The 16,422-nt window shown below is 36.6% G+C and overlaps 1 long non-coding RNA gene across 1 annotated transcript in view; it reads left to right on the top strand.

The window, feature by feature from the left end:
- The window catches only part of LOC116530285, a 17,440-nt gene extending 4,670 nt beyond the window's left edge, over nucleotides 1-12,770 (top strand). Inside the window, exons 2-3 of the long non-coding RNA XR_004259923.1 lie at nucleotides 3,612-3,618; nucleotides 12,696-12,770. This is a non-coding gene — a long non-coding RNA (uncharacterized LOC116530285). The remainder of the gene's footprint in view (nucleotides 1-3,611; nucleotides 3,619-12,695) is intronic.
- The last annotated feature ends 3,652 nt before the right edge of the window (nucleotides 12,771-16,422 follow it).

The following is a 16,422-nucleotide window of genomic DNA, read 5'->3' as shown; positions in this document are numbered from 1 at the left end:
ATATATGTGTGTATATATTTACACATATGTATATAGATGCACATATAAAGTAAATCATTATTACTATGTCTTATGTTAGATGATAAGCATAAGAAGAAAAAATATATACAAACATTTTCATAAAAAATAAGAAAGAAATGCTAATACATATGACAGCCCTTATTTCTGTAAGTGATCATATAGTCAGAGTTGGCATTTCTAACTACACCCTTCTGCTACCTATTCCACATTCCCTTTGCTGTCTGCAAGAGCCTCATTTGATGTGGTTCTGTGCATAACAGGATGATCCACACGTTCATTCATTCCTGAAGGTGCTGATACATTAGTAATCCTGCCTGAATTTTGGGCACAGTGGTTTGGTTGCCACCTGTCTTCTCTTATGGATTTAAGCAGAGTTGATTTTTTCAGGGTTTTTTTTCCCAAGTTTTTACTTGTTGTTAAAACAGAGTGGCAACTTTTTGTTTCCATTCATCTGGAAACAGAAACTGGATGTCCCTTTATTATTATTTTTATTGCCCAATAACATCCCATGGTATAGACATCCCACATTTTGTTTATTTCTTTAATTAACTGATAGATATTTGGTTGTTTTGCATAATGCTGCTATGAATATTTATGTACAAGTTTTTGTGTAGACATAGGTTTTTATTTCTGTTGGATACCTAGAAATGAAAATACTGAGTCATATGGTAATTCTGTGTTTAACCTTTTGAGAAACTGTCAGATTGTTTTTTAGAGAAGTACCACCATTTTATATTCTTGCTAGTAGGGTATAATGGTTCCAACATCGCCATATCCTTGTCAACTCCTATTATCTGTCTTTTTGACTGCCAACATCATAGTGGTGTGAAGTAATATCTTGTAGCTTTTATTTGCATTTTTCTGATGACTAATGTTGTTGATCATCTTTTCCTGTGTTCATTGGACACTGGCATACATTCTTTGGAGACATTTCTACAGAGACCCTTTGCCCTTTTAAAATTTGGCTTCTATGTCTTTTCTTCTTAAGTTGTAAACATTCCTTGTCAGAGATAGGATTTGCCAAAATTTTCTTCTAGTCCTCCATCCTGTGGATAGTCATTTCATTTTCTTGATGGTATCCTTTGTAGCACAAAGATGTTAATTTCCATGGTGTCCAATTTATCTCATTTTTTTATTTGCTTTCATGTTTGGTGTCATATCTTAAAAAATATTGCCTAACCCAAGTTCATGGAGATTAATACCTTTTTTTTCTAAAATTGTAATAATTCTAGCTCCTAAATTTAGGTCTTTGACTCATTTTGAATTAATTTTGTGTATGATATAAAGTATAATTCCATGCGGGGAGGCTTGAGGGATCATGATGGACGGGAGGCAGGGCTACATTGCAGCTCCAGACAGAGCAGCATGCAGAACTAAAATTGTGAATTTTAGCTCCAGATGGACTGCAAGAACAAACCAGCAATCTTGAGAAGATCCATAAACCCTCTGAAGAAAGTGGACAGCTCCTGCAGGACCTAAGAGATACCCCAAATACCGTGAGTGCCCCAACTGTGGAAGTGGAAAAGGGAGACCCTCCTCTCACAAACACACACCCCCACTGCAGAAGCTGAAGGTCCATTTGTGAAAGAAGTGCCTGACTTTACCTGCAGCTGAGTCAAATTAGAGAGCCAAGCCGAGTGAAATACACGGGTGGAGCAGTGAAGAGGCCCTGGGAGCTCACTGTGTCCCTAAGCAGCCTAATCCTGCCTGGCAACACAGAGATCCATCAGGAATGTGGCCAGAGGAGCAGGGTGTAAAACTCCACAGAGAGAAAGAATTCTCTAGTTGAACTTGGTAACAATTTGAATGGGACAAGAAGCCTTCTGGCCAGAATTTGGGGAGGGCGTGAATCTGATGTGCAGACTTCACAGGCAGGAGGAAAAACTAAAGCTCTTTTCTTTTACAGCTGGGAAGTGGAAAGCCTGGGATAAGTTTTCAAACCCATCTCGCCCTCCACCTAGAAATAGACTCAGGGATGTTGCGGGAGGCAAGGTGGGAGCGAGACCAGCCCTTCAGTTTTCATGGGAGCTGTGTGAGGGCTGTGACTGCGGGCTTTGCCCCACATCCCTGACAACCTGCATAACTCAGCAGAGGCAGCCATAATCCTGCTAGGTACACAACTCCAGTGACCTGGGAATCTCACCCCCATTCCCCACAGCAGCCAGATTCTCCACCCAAGGAGAGTGTGAGCTAGGACACACCTAGCCCAACCCCAATCTGATGATCTGTCCCTATCCACCCTGGTAGCAGAAAACAAAGGGCACTAAATCTTAGGTGTTCTAGAGCCCCATCCACAGACAATCAATCCCTCTCCGCACCAGGACAGCTGATACTTTCTGAAAAGTGCCACCTCCTGGGAGGAGGCCAATCAGCATTAAAAAGACATTGAAAGGGAATGTTTCCAGCTTTTGCCTATTCAGTATGATATTGGTTATGGGTCTGTCACAAATAGCTGTTATTATTTTGGGATATGTTCCATCATTATGTAGTTTATCGAGAGGTTTTAGCATGAAGGACTGTTGCATTTCATCAAAGGCCTTTTCTGCATCTATTGATATAATCGTGGTTTTGTTATTGGTTCTGTTTATGTAATGGATTATGTTTATTGATTTGCATATGGTGAACCAGTCTTGCATCCCAGGGATGATGCCAACTTGATCGTGGTGGATAAGCTTCTTAATGTGCTGCTGGATTCAGTTTGCTAGTATTTTATTGAGGAGTTTTACACTGATGTTTGTCAGGGATATTGGCCTGAAATTTTCTTTTTTTGTTGTGTCACTGCCAGATTTTGGAATAAAAATAATGCAGGCCTCATAAAATGAGTTAGTAAGATGTCCCTCTTTTTCTATTGTTTGGAATAGTTTCAGAAGGAATGGTACCAGCTCCTCTTTGTATGTCTGGTAAAATTCAGCTGAGAATCTGTCCGGTCCTGGGCTTTTTTTGGTTGGTAAATTATTAATTACTGCCTCAATTTCAGAACTTGTTATTGGTCTATTCAAGGATTTGGCTTCTTCCTGGTTTAGTATTGGGAGAATACGTGTGTCCAGGAATTTATCCATTTCCTCTAGATTTTTCTAGTTTATTTGCATAGAGGTGTTTATAGTATTCTTTGATGGTAGTTTGTATTTTTGTGGGATTAGTGTTGATATCTCCTTTATCATTTTTTATTGTGTCTATTTGATTCTTCTCTCTTCTCTTCTCTATTAGTCTGGCTAATAGAGTCAATCTATTTTGTTAATCATTTCAAAAAACCACCTCCTGGATTCACTGAATTTTTTGAAAGGTTATTTGTGTCTCTGTATCCTTCAGTTCTGCTCTGAGCTTAGTAATTGCATGTCTTCTGCTAGCTTTTGAATTTGTTTGCTCTTACTTCTCTAGTTCTTTTAATTGTGATATTAGAGTGTCAATTTCAGAACTTTTCCACTTTCTCCTGTGGGCATTTAGTGCTATAAATTTCCCTCTAAACACCGCTTTAGGTGTGTCCCAGAGATTGTGGTATGTTGTGTCTTTGTTCTCATTGGTTTCAAAGAATTTATTTCTGCCTCAATTTCGTTTTTTAACCAGTAGTCATTCAGGAGCAGGTTGTTCAGTTTCCATGTAGTTGTGCGGTTTTCAGTGAGTTTCTTAATCCAGAGTTCTAATTTGATTGCACTGTGGTCTGAGAGACTGTTTGTTATGATTTCTATTTTTTTGCATTTTCTGAGGAGTGTTTTATTTCCAATTACGTAGTCAATTTTTTAGAATAAGTGCAATGTGCTGAGAAGAATGTATGTTCTGATTTGGAGTTGAGAGTTCTGTAGATGTCATTTAAGTCAGCTTAGTCCAGAGCTGAGTTCAAGTCCTGAATATCCATGTTAATTTTCTGTCTAGTTGATCAGTCTAATATTACAGTTATTTTAATTGTGATGTTTGGGTGTCAATTTTAGATTTTTGCCACTTTCTGATATGGCCATTTTGTGCTATAAATTTTCCTCTAAACACTGCTTTAGCTGTGTCTCAGAGATTCTGGTATGTTGTCTCTTTATTCTTACTGGTTTCAAAAAACTTCATTATTTCTGCCTTCTCTCACTAATCCTATTTAACATAGTATTGAAAGTTCTGGCCAGAGCAATCATGCAAGAGAAAGAAAAAAGCATATTCAAATAGGAAGAGAGGAATTCAAATTATCTCTGTTTGCAGCTGACATGATTGTATATTTAGAAAACCCCATTGTCTCAGCCCAAAAACTCTTTAAGCTGATTAACAACTTCAGCAAAATTTCAATATACAAATTCAATGTGCAAAAATCACAAGCATTCTTATACACCAATAATAGACTAGCAGAGAGCCAAATCATGAGTGGACTCTCATAAACAATTGCTACAAAGAAAATATAATACCCAGGAATACAATTTATAAGGGACATGAAGGACCTCTTCAAGGACAACTACAAACACTGCTCAAGGAAATAAGAGAGAACACTAACAAATGGAAAAGCATTCCATCCTCATGGATAGGAAGCATCAATATCATGAAAATGGCCATACTTCCCAAAGTAATTTAGAGATTCAATGCTATTCCCATCAAGCTACCAATGATTTTCTTCACAGAACTAAAAAAAAAAAAAAAAAAAAAAAACTACTTTAAATTACATATGGAAACAAAAAAGAGCCCATATAACAAAATAGATATATAGGCCAATGGAACAGGACAGAGACCTCAGTAATAACACCACACATCTACAACCATTTGATCTTTGACAAACCTGACAAAAACAAGAAATGGGGAAGGGATTGCCCATTTAATATCAATGGTGCTGATAAAATTAGTTAGCCATATGCAGAAAACAGAAACTGGACCCTTCCTTATACCTTATACAATAATTAACTCAAAGTGGATTAAAGAATTAAAGGTAAGATCTAAAACCATAAAAACTCTAGAATAAAACCTAGGCAATACCATTCAGGACATAGGCATAGGCAGAGACTTTATGACTAAAACACCAAAAGCAATTGCAGCAAAGCCAAAATAGACAAGTAGGATTTAAATAAACTAATGAGCTGCTTCTTAGCAAAAGAAACTGTCAGCAGAATGAACAGTCAACCTACAGAATGGGAGAAAAGTTTTGCAAACTATTCATTTGGCAAAGACTTAATATCCCGAACCCGCTAGAAACTTAAACAAATTTACATGTAAAAGAAAACAACCTCATGAAAAAGTGGGCAGAGGATATGAACAGATATTTCTCAAAACCTGATGTCAAAACAGTTTGAAGTCAAGGCTACAGTAACCAAATCAGCATAGAACTGGTACCACTAGAGAGATAAAGACCAATGGAAAGGAACAGAGGTCTTAGATAATGCTACACACCTATAGCCATCTGATCTTTGACAAACCTGACAAAAACAAGCAACGGGGAAAGGATTCCTTATTAAATAAATGGTATTGGGAAAACTGGCTAACCATATGCAGAAAGCTGAAACTGATTCCCTTCCTTAAACCTTATACAAAAATTAACTCCTGATGGATTAAAGATTTAAACATAAATTCTAACACCATAAAAATCCTAGAAGAAAATCTAGGTGATATCATTCAGGACACAGGCATGGGCAAGGACTTCATGACTAAAACACCAAAAGCAATGGCAACAAAAGCCAAAATTGACAAATGGGATCTAATTAAACTTAAAAGCTTCTGCACAGCAAAAGAAGTAATCATTAGAGTGAACTGGCAACCAACAGAATGGGAAAAATCTTTGCAATCTACCCATCTGACAAAGGGCTAATATCCAGAATCTACAAAGAACTAAAACAAATTTACAAGAAAAATAAAACAACCCCATCAAAAAGTCGATGAAGTATATGAACAGGTACTTTTCAAAAGAAGACATTTATGCAGCCAACAAACATATGAAAAAATGCTCATTATCACTGGTCATTAGAGAAATGCAAATCAAAACCATTTTGAGATACCATGCCAGTTAGAATGGCAATCATTAAAAAATTTGGAGACAACAGATGCTGGAGAGGATGTGGAGAAATAGGAATGCTTTTACACTGTTGGTGGGAGTGTAAACTAGTTCAACCATTGTGGAAGACAGTGAAGCAATTCCTCAAGGCTCTAGAAATAGAAATACCATTTAACTCAGCAATCCCACTACTGGGTATATACCCAAAGGATTATAAATCATTCTATTATAAAGACATATGCACTTGTATGTTTATTTTAGCACTGTTTACAATAGCAAAGATTTGGAACCAACCCAAATGCCCATCAAGGACAGACTGGATAAAGAAAATATTGCACATATACACTATGGGATACTATGCAGCCACAAGAAAGGATGAGTTCATGCCCTTTGCATGGACATGGATAAAGCTGGAAGCCATCATTTGCAGCTAACTGACACAAGAACAGAAAACCAAATACCACATATTCTCACTCATAAGTGGGTGTAGAACAATGAGAACACATGGACACAGGGAGGGGAACATCACGCACTGGGGCCTGTCGGGGTCTAGAGGAGGGATAGCAGGGGTTGGGGGTCAGGGGAGGGATAGCATTAAGAGAAATACCTAATGTAGGTGATGGGGTGATGGATGTAGCAAACCACCATGGCACATGTATACCTATGTAACAAACCTGCATGCTCTGTACATTTACTCCCAAACTTAAAGTGTAATAATAATAATAAAAGAAAAAAAAAGAAATTTATGTGATCAACAAACATATGAAAAAAAAAAGCTAATCATCACTGGTCATTAAAGAAATGCAAATCAAAACCACAAGGAGATACTATCTCCCACCAGTCAGAATGGCGAATATGAAAAGGTCAAGAAACAATAGATGCTGGTGAGACTGTAGAGAAATAGGAACACTTTACACTGTTGGTGGGAGTGCAAATTAGTTCAATCATTGTGGAAGACAGTGTGATGATTCCTCAAGGATCTAGAACCACAAATATCATTTGACCCAACAATCCCATTACTGGGTACATACCCAAATGATAATAAATCATTCTGCTATAAAGACATATGCACATGTATGTTTATTTTAGCACTATTTACAATAGCAAAGACTTGAAACCAACCCAAATGCCCATCAAAAATAATGTGGCACATATACACCATGGAATACTATTTAGCCATAAAATAGAATGAGTTCACATCCTTTGCAGGGACATGGATGAAGCTGCAACTAATACTGGAACAGAAAACCAAACACCGCATATTCTCACTCATAACTGGGAGTTGAACAATGAGAATACATGGACACAGAGGGAAACATCTTACACTGGGGCCTGTTGGCAGTTGGTTGAAAGGGGAGGGAGAACATTAGAACAAATACCTATTACATGCAGGTCTTAAAACCTAGATGACAGGTGATGGGGTGATGGATGTAGCAAACCACCATAGCACATGTACACCTATGTAAAAAACTGGCACATTCAGTACATGTATCCCAGAAATTAAAGTAAATTTTTTTAATAGAGCATTAAACCACCAAACCTGAGAACCCGCATGCCATGGTATCCTCTGCCACATCCACCAGAACAGGTGTTGGTATCCATGGCTGAGAGACTCATAGATGGCTCACAATAGAAGATTGTGCAGACAACCCCCAGTGTCAGCCTGGAGCCACATAGGCTTGTTAGGTGCCTAGACCCAGAAGAGAGACAACAATCACTGCAGGATGGCTCACCAGAAGCCATGTCCACAAGAAAAGGGGAAGAGTTTTCCATCAAGGGAACACCCCATGGGACAACAAAAAATCTGAATAACAGACTTCAGTCCTAGACCTTTCCTCTGACAGAGCCTACCCAAATGAGAAGAAAACCAACTCTGGTAATAGACAAAACAGTGATCTTCAACACCCCCCAAAATCACACTAGTTCACCAGCAATGGATCCAAACCAAGAAAAAATCCCTAATTTACCTGAAAAAATAATTCAGGAGGTTAGTTATTAAGCTAATCAGGAAGGCACCAGATAAAGGCGAAGCTCAATGCAAGAAAATCAGAAAAACAATATAAGAAGTGAAGGGAGAAATATCCCAGTAAATAGATAGCTTAAAGAAAAAAACACTCAAAAAGTCAGGAAACTTTGGACATACTTTTAGAAATGCAAAATGCTCTGGAAAGTCTAAGCAATAGAATTGAATAAGTAGAAGAAAAAAATTCAGAGCTCAAAAACAAGGTTTTCAAATTAACCAAATCCAAAAAAACAAAGAAAAAAGATAAGAAAATACAAACAAAGAATCCAAGAAGTCTGAGATTATGTTAAATGACCAAACCTAAGAATAATTGATGTTCCTGAGGAAGAAGACAATTCTAAAAGTTTGGAAAATATATCAGGGAAAACATTTGAGGAAAACTTCCCCAGCCTTGCTAGAAACCTAGACACACAAATACAAGAAGCACAAAGAAGACCCAGGAAATTCATCATAAAAAGATCTTCACCTAGGCCCATTGTCATCAGGTTATCTAAAATTAAGATGATGGAAAGAATCTTAAGAGCTGTGAAAGCGAAGCACTATGTAACCTATACAGGAAAACCTATCAGATTAACAGCAGATTTATCAGCATAAACCCTACATGCTAAAAGTGACTGGGGCTCTATCTTCAGCCTCTTCAAACAAAACAATTATCAGTCAGGAATTTTGTATCCAGCAACACTAAGCATCATATATGGAGAAAAGATACAGTCATTTTCAGACAAACAAAGCCTGAGAGAATTCTCCATTACTAAGCCACCACTGCAAGAACTGCTAAAAGGAGCTCTATATCTTAGAACAAATCCTGGAAACACATCAAAACAGAACCTATAAATCAGACAGCACCTATTAAACAAAAATACAAGTTAAAAAGCAAAAAAACAAAAACAAAGTACACAGGCAACAAAAAGCATGATAAATCGAACAGTACGTCACATTTCAATACTAACATTTAATGTAAATGATCTAAATGCTGCACTTAAAAGATACAAAACCACTGAATGGATAAGAACTCACCAACCAACTATCTGCTGCCTTTAAGAGACTCACCTAACACACAGGACATAAAGCAAAAGGATGAAAGAAGGCATTTCATGCAAATGGACACCAAAAGTGAGCAGAGGTAGCTATTCTTATATCAAACAAAACAAACTTTAGAGCAATAGTGGATAAAAGAGACAAAAAGTGACATTATGTAATGGTAAAAGGCCTTTTCCAACAGGAAAACATCACAATCCTAAACATATATGTACCCAACGCTGGAGGTCCCAAATTTATAATAGACCTAAGAAATGATATAGACAGCAACACAATAATACTGGGGAACTTCAGTACTCTACTGACAGCACCAGACAGGCCATCAAGACAGGAAATCAACAAAGGAATAATGGCTTTAACTATACCTTTGAGCAAATGGACTTCAGAGATATGTACAGAACATTTCATCCAACAAGTGCAGAATACACATTCAATTCAACAATGCATGGAACTTTCTGCAAGACAGAACATGTGATAGGCCATAAAATGAGTCTCAACAAATTTAAAAGAATTGAAATTATATAAGGCACTCTTCTGACCACAGTGTAATAAAACTGGAAATCAACTCCAAAAGGAACATTCAAAACCATGCAAATACATGGAAGTTAAATAATCCGTTCCTGAATGACTACTGGGTCAAAAATGAAATCAATACGTAAATTATAAAATTATTTGAACTGAATGACAATAATGGCACAACCTATCAAAACCACTAAGAGAAAAGTTCATAACCCTAAATGCCTACATCAAAAAGTCTGAAAGAGCACAGACAATCTAAGGTCCCACCTCAGGGAATTAGAGAAACAAGAACAAACCAAACCCAAGCCCAGCAGAAGAAAGGAAATAACCAAGATCAGAGCAGAAATAAATGAAATTAAAATAAACAAACAAAAAAATACAAAAGATAAATGAAACAAAAAGCTGTTTCTTTGAAAAGAAACATTAGCAAGATTAACTGAGAAAAGAAGAGAGAAAATCCAAATAACCTCACTAAGAAACAAAGCAGAAGATATTACAACTGACAACACTGAAATACAAAAGATCATTCAAGGCTACTATGAACACCTTTATGCACATAAACCAGAACACCTTGAAGATATGAATAAATTCCTGTAAATATACAATCCTCCTAACTTAAATCAGAAATAATTAGGTAACCTGAACAGACTAAAAGTAACAAGCAGTGAGATTGTAATGGTAATTTAAAAATTAACAAAAAAAGTCTAGGACTAGACAGATTCACAGCAGAATTCTATCAGACATTCAAAGAAGAATTGGTATCAATCCTTTCGACACTATTCCACAAGATAAAGAAGGAATCCTCCCCAATTCATTCTATGAAGCCAGCATCACTGTAATACCAAAAACAGGAAAGGACATAACCAAAAAAGAAAACTAAAGACCAATATCCTTGATGAACACAGATGCTAAAGTCCTTAACAAAATACTAGCTAACTGAATCCAACAACATATCAAAAAGATAATCCACCATGATCAAGTGGGTTTCATACCAGGGATGCAGGTATGGTTTAGCATATGCAAATTAATAAATGTGACACACCACATACACAGAATTAAAAATAAAAATAATATGATTATCTCCATATGTGCAGAAAAAGCATTCAACAAAATGCAGCATCCCTTTATGATTAAAACTCTCAGCAAAATCAGCATACGAGGGACATACATCAATGTATTAAAGCCATCTATGACAAACCCACAGTCAAGACAATACTGAATGGGGAAAAGTTGAAAGCATTCCCTCTGAAAACTGGAACAAGACAAGGATGCCCACTCCCACCACTCCTCTTCAACATAGTACTGGAAGTTCTAGCCAGAGAAATGAGACAAGAGAAAGAAAAAAAGAGCACCCAAATCGGTAAAGAGGAAGTCAAACTGTCACCTTTTGCTGACATTATGATTGTTTACCTTGAAAATCCTAAGGACACCTTCAGAAAGCTCCTAGAACTGATAAAATAATTCAGCAAAGTTTCTGGATACAAGATTAATGTACACAAATCAATATACCTCACAAAGGAGTCGAAATACCTCTACAAGGAAAACTGCAAAACATTGGTGAAAGAAATCATCGAAGACACAAATAAACGAAAACACATTCATGCTCATGGATGGGTAGACTCAATATTGTCAGAATGACCTTACTGCCAAAAGCAATCTGCAAATTCAACAGAATCCCTATCAAAGAGAGTTAGAATTTTTTCACAGAGTTAGAAAAAACAATTATAAAATTCATATGGAACCAAAAACGAGCCCGCATAGCCAAAGGAAGGCTAAGCAAAAAGAACAAATCTGGAGGTATCACACTACCCGACTTCAAACTATAAGGCCACAGTCACCAAAACAGCATGGTACTTGTATAAAAATAGGTACATAGACCAACGTAACGGAATAGGTAATACAAAAATAAACCTAAATTCTTACAGCCAATTGATCTCAGACAAAGCAAACAAAAACATAAAGTGGAGAAAGACACCCTTTTCAACAAATGGTACTGGGACAATTGACTAGTCACATATAGGAGAATGAAACTGGATCCCTATCTCTCAGCTTATACAACAATCAACTCAAGATGGATTAAGGACTTAAATATGAGATCTGAAATTATAAAAATTTTATAAGGTAACATTAGAAAAACCCTTCTAGACACTGGCTTAGGCAAGAATTTTATGACCAAGAACCCAAAAGCAAATGCAATAAAAACAAAAATAAATAGCTGGGACCTAATTAAACTAAAGAGCTTTTACATGGCAAAAGTAACAGTCAGCAGAATAAACAGACAATACAGAGTGGGAGAAAATCTTCATAATATATGCATCTGTCAAAGGACTAATATCTAGAATCTACAATGAACACAAACATATCAGTAGGATAAAAACAAACAATTCCATCAAAAAGTAGGCTAAGGACATGAATACACAATTCTCAAAAGAAGATATTAGCCGGGAGCAGTGGCTCATGCCTGTAATTCCAGCACTTTGGTAAGCCAAGGCTGACGGATCACTAGGTCAAGAGATTGAGACCATGCTGACCAACATGGTGAAACCCTGTCTCTACTAAACATACAAAAAATTAGCTGAGCATGGTGGCATGCACCTGTAGTCCCAGGTACTTGGGAGGCTGGGGCAAGATAATTGCTTGAACCCAAGAGGTGGAGGGGATTGTGCCACTGTACTCCAGCCTGGGTGACAGAGAGAGACTCCATCTCAAAAAAAAAAGAAGATATATAAATGGCTAATAAACACACCCATGAAAAAAATGTCACACTAATGATCAGGGAAATGCAAATCAAAACCACAATTCGATACCACCTCACTCCTGCAAGAATGGCCACAATCAAACAACAGTAGCTGTAGGCACGGATGCAGTGAACAGGAAACATTTCTACACTGCTGGTGGGAATGTAACCTAGTAAAGCCACTGTGGAAAACAGTGTGGAGATCCCTTAAAGAACTAAAAGTAGAACTACCATTTGATCCAGCAATCCCACTACTGGGTACTCAAAAAAGATACTTGCACATGCACATTTATAGCAGCACAATTTACAATTGCAAAATCATGTAACTAACCCAAATGCCCATCAATCAATGAGTGTATAAAGAAATTATAGTATATGTATATGATGGAATACTACATAGCCGTAAAAAGGAATGAATTAATAGCATTTTCAGGGAACTAGATGAAACTGAAGACTACTATTTTAAGTGAAGTAACTCAGGAATGGAAAACCAAACAGTATATTCTCACTGATACGTGGGAGCTAAGTTATGAGGATGCAAAGGCATAGGAATGATATAATGGACTCTGGGGACTTGGAGGGAAGAGTGGTAGAGGGGTGAGGGATAAAAGACTACAAATAAGGTACAGTGTATGCTGCTCAGGTGATAAGTGCACCAAAATCTCAAAAATCACCACTAAAGAATTTACTCTTACAACCAGATACCACCTGTATCCCAATAACTTACAGAAAATTTTTAAAAATAAAAAATAAAAATATAGTTCCAACTTCTTTTCTTTATTCTTAATGTGACTTTCCAGTTATTTCAGCACAATTTTTCATCAACTTTTCTTTCCCACTGAATTGTTTTGTCATCCCTTTCAAAATCAGTTGAGCACAAATGTGGTGGTATATTTCTGGATTCTCAACTCTATATCATTGATACATGTGTTTCTCCTCATACCAATATCACACTGGCTTGATTACTATAGCACTGTAGTAAGTTCTAAAATCAAGAAGTGTAAATCCTTCACATTTCTTTTTCTTTTTAAATACTGTTTCGGCTAAGCCCCTTGAATTTTATTCTAAGCCCCTTGACTTTTCATATGAATTTCAGAATCAGCTTGCCAATTTATTCAAAGATGGTAGCTGAGGTTTTTAAAGGGACTGTGTTTTCTTGCAGCTTTATTACCATAATCTCACACAACAATTTAATCTACCTCACATATGATACTTAACACAATTTGTTTTTAAGTATAGCTGTTTATATTATAGTGTTAGTTATCTCCCTTACTAGACTGTAAACTTCATGACAGTGGAAACTGTATCTTATTCTTTAGTTTCCTGAAAAGTCTTGAATAAATATTTGCCAAAACCAGATACTTAAAAATACTTAGCTTGTAGAAAATTTTTAAACTAGAACAGGCTGAAGTCTAGTTAATATGATATTTTTCATTTTCTTCAAAGTGGATTTACATAGATCCATTGTCAATTTGATCAATTGCTGTCAAATAAGGACATGGCCAGTTGGTTGTACAATACATGTATGATAGACATGGGAATGCCATTCTCTACTTTCTATCTATATACTTGTAAGTTTCTCTTTGAGTACAAGGCTTGTTTATAGCTGCTATTTTATTTAGTCATTTAACTGGACTTTGCTTTCTGGCCAACTTGGCTTAATCATGCGCCTCCCCCCATCAAAAGAATTGGAAGTACACATTAGTTGTTTTATTTTTTTTTGTGGGGGGGAGTTCATAGAAATTTCAGTAAATGAATATAAGCATAATTTTAAATGGTTCAAAAATAGAAATATGCAGGTGGTTGAGTGTGGATCATGATTCACGAACTATTCACAAACAGTGGGAAAATAATAGTTACTCTGTTCCTGCCATATTTTTGGCTAAGGAAGAAAAAAATGCTTCTATGTGTAGCAATTCTCCAGCCAAAAATAAATGGGTATCACTTTTAGTTTTTAATTGCCACATCTGTTTTTCCATGTAGTCATGGCATTAACACAATGGGACATGACTTAATGACTAGCAGACATAATATGCATTATTTTCAGCTCACAAAAAATCTTGCCAAGAGATTCCCATATATGGAATAAAGGTCCAGGCAGTTTTTCAAACTGTAACCAATGCTGGCTCATCCACATCATGGTTAACAATGAATTACATGACACATCTCTAATTAAAACTACCAGAGTGGTGTTTCCAGTCAATAGGAATCACACTGTCATTGGTGTGAACACTTACTTGCCAAGTTTCCAATTATTGTATGGCAATACAGACCCAGCTGGTGTAGAGTTCTTTATATTTGATCCTCTGACACTTAAAATTGACACATGCCTGACTAGCTGTTCACTATGATAATGTATGCAATTCCTTACTGTTTTCTACCGGTATATTCAGAACCACCTACTAAAACTTATTTTTTGTAAGTTAAGCAATTATTCTGATCTGCATAACTGCATACTCTTCAAGTCCATTATCTATAAATCACATTCTGTAGTTTTATATGAGTATGTCTCCGATTGTTTACAAGTAAAAGATTATTTATAATGGAATAGATATGCCAACAGGTGTGACTAGATATACAAACAATTCAACTCAATTTGTAACCAACATACATTAAATAGTCACTGCATACTTTTTGATTTCTTGATGGAGATGGACATTATTTTTATATCAGTGTTCAGTATTTATTGCCATTTATTAGTATAGTCTAAACTCTTCACTGATTATTTCAATTTCCTCTCAGCCAGCCCTAGCTTTGTGACTTTCTGCAGTTTTCTTTCTTTTCATATTATTTCTCTATTCTCCACTTAGACATGTTATACAGTGTCATTCTAAGGAATGAGAATAGGGACTGGAGACAGGGAGCCTTCATATCAGCCACCAATTGGTGACGGACCAAGTTTTCATTTGCATAGGATATAACTTCACTTCAGCCTCCAATTGGTCACAATCCAAGTCTTCATTTGTATATTATGTAACCTTAGTTCAGCCTCCAATTGGTTGCAGGTCATCTTCATTTACATAGGGTGTAACCAATAGAAAAGCTCTAAAGCGTACTTAAACTCAGAAGATTTTGCAGCCGGTGTTCTTGAGCTGCTTGCTCAAGCTTCCTCCCACACTTTGCAGTGTACTTTCACTTCAATAAATCTGTGGTTTCATTGTGTCTTTTATTGCTTCTTTCATTGTTCTGTTCTTTTGTTGCTTTGTGTATTTTGTCCAATTCCTTTTCCAAAATGCCAAGAACCTGGACAACTGATAGTCAAGACCCTCTACCAGTAATAATTTCATCATTTTACTTATGTGATGTTGTAGTACGACATGCAATGCAAAACCAGTGATACTATGATTCAATTCTAGCCCCTCCAGTTCCTGTGTGGCCTTAGGCAGATCAGAGAAATTTCACAGAGCATCACTTCTTTCTTCATTATAGAAGATGACATTAATTTACCTCAGAAAGTTTTTAGATTTAAGTAAAACAATGTAATTCTAAGTATTTTACATATATAATTGATTTATTTCTTTATCATCTGCTTGTATTTCTCAGGTTCCACTTAAAAATAGTCTGTTATTTATTATCCAGGATCTCACCCGAATTTGGGTTTAAATGTAAAGGTGTTTGAGCCACTGCAATGCAAAATAAGGCCCACTTGTTATCTTTAAGAAGTTTCACAAAATTGTACTACATTTCAAAGGCATACCAGACCAGATTTTCAAACTCAAAATTTGGTTTTGTCTGTCTCCTAGACTAGTTCAAACTTGAAAATCCGTATTCACTCTTAAACAGCAAACAATGGACTACTGGAAAAGCCAGTTTTCATTTCATTTACAGTGAGAAATATAATTGTCAAGTGGGGCAGATACTCATTTCTCTGACCATCATATTCTTTCTCTGTAGGAAGCTGCATAGAAAGAAAATTATAATCAGAGGATTGCTTGGTGATCCTGGAATCAGAGCAGAGGTTGCTGGTACTTTGATTGCAGGGCTTAATGGCCTCCTGTTTTGACAGGTGGATGTGCTGCATTTCCACAGATATACCAGCCTCCCAACTAGAGCAGGTTTGTTCCTGGGTTCAAGCAGTGACAGGGCTGCCATAGAGCAAACAATTAGTAGGCACCATTCACATGACAGTTTGTTTTC

This window comes from Sapajus apella, unplaced genomic scaffold, assembly GCF_009761245.1.
Source record: "Sapajus apella isolate SASKATOON/1434 unplaced genomic scaffold, GSC_monkey_1.0 scaffold66, whole genome shotgun sequence".
NCBI lineage: Eukaryota > Metazoa > Chordata > Mammalia > Primates > Cebidae > Sapajus > Sapajus apella.
This window is presented reverse-complemented; position numbering and strand designations above follow the sequence as displayed.